Source organism: Etheostoma spectabile, chromosome 16 (genome assembly GCF_008692095.1).
Source record: "Etheostoma spectabile isolate EspeVRDwgs_2016 chromosome 16, UIUC_Espe_1.0, whole genome shotgun sequence".
In the NCBI taxonomy this organism is placed as follows: Eukaryota; Metazoa; Chordata; class Actinopteri; order Perciformes; family Percidae; genus Etheostoma; species Etheostoma spectabile.
In genome coordinates, this window is record NC_045748.1 from 6,036,407 (window position 1) to 6,038,202 (window position 1,796).

The following is a 1,796-nucleotide window of genomic DNA, read 5'->3' on the forward strand; positions in this document are numbered from 1 at the left end:
TTCATGTTTTACAATAAACAACACAATTTAAAAAATAAAAATCTGCTTATCTCTCTTATAATTTTATGTTAAGATTCAACATGTGCAGGTCAAATGTTTGTGAAGAAAGTATAAAAAAACCAACATGGTCTTTCACAACAGTGTTTTTTCATGTGAAAACCAGCTTTTCTGGCATCAAAGTTATGGTCATATCCAAAAATAGTTAATAGTTAATAGTTAAAATAGTACATACAATAGGGTTAGGGCTGTTAAGATAAGATATGATTACAATAATCAGTTGCATTACTACATTTTTTTAACCTAACCAATTTACCGCCTAGAGCTCCCTTTCTCCAATATTCTGATTTTGTTGTGAGAAAGTTACTTTGACAATAACATTTAAACGAAACTTCTTTTTACATTTGACAATTTTATACACCAGTTTCAAAAAATAACATCATATAAAATCTTTGCAGTGTCAGTGTTCATCAAGTCTACCTACTGTCTGTGCACCCTAATGATAGAACAAAACATATACAAAAATCAAAGCTGGTATTAGCTGCATTATACAATATATACGGGACCATTGTGAGTACTTTGAATTTGATATTTATTTTTTTATGATAATACCTATTTACATTTTCTTAAGTTTGAAACAAGGACTTTTTCAATTGGGGTATTACCAAAATGATTAATCCTGTTATTCATTATTGATATAAATAATATAAAAGTATGGCAGATTTACAAGAGACAGTCAAAAACGAATCCATAAATGTGCTATGCTGTACAATAATATATATATATATATAAATATAAGTATAATAATAATATCTATTTTGTGGCTCAACTCCAACCGTGACTAGACTGTACTGCAGATATTTTGAAATGTGTTTTACCTAATAAATGATGAATTCTCAAATATTACTGACATTTAGATGAACTAAATTACATCCACCAACAAAAATCTACAAAAATGCTATATGATATGCTGATATCAATGTGTATGTCAATGTAGTATCCTGCATCAATGGATGTCTGTCCTATACAGGAGTACAAAACACACTATCCATTTCCATTAGGTGTTCGACCAAATATATAAATTATAGGAAAACATGAAGTATATTCTATATGCCTTAAATGACATGCATCAAATTAGCTGATCTCATATGGATGTATTATTTAGTCCAGTTTGCTTAATTTTTCAAACTTTTAAATTCCGTACTTCTCATTTTCATCAACACAAAAGAATTCAGGACTTTTGTTCTGCACTCAGCACAAGTCCTATTTCTGCTGCTGCATAATGTGATGGATTTTAGAGGGATAAAGTCAGCCCAATTGTATGAGGATATTTGACACAATCTAAATCTTATATCCAGATATTATCTGGGTGTAAGGTGCATTGTAATGGAGGCCTAAGGTGTAAAGAGGACGCTATGTTTGTCAGTTTAGTTCTCATTCTCGTTCTCATTTAGTTATCATCTGAATTATTTATAATGTATACCGGTATTACTCTTTATTATGCTCTTCCTATGAATTTACTTTACCAGGCAGTTGCATAATCAAAGCCAATCTACAACCGTCCAGGCCCTTTCTGATTAGAGCGATCCATTAATAATTATAGTGTTAGCAGCACAGCTGCTGTTGTACAGTAGCAGCAGAAGCACCGTAGTTGTAATGACACAGAACAGACATCAATTTCAGGAAGCACTAAATTACGGACACCACTTTAATGCGTCATGAATAGACTTCTTGCGGTCATCAACCCAGAGAGCAGAGACAACAATGAGATAGAAGTAATTTGACACACAGGTAGGCTA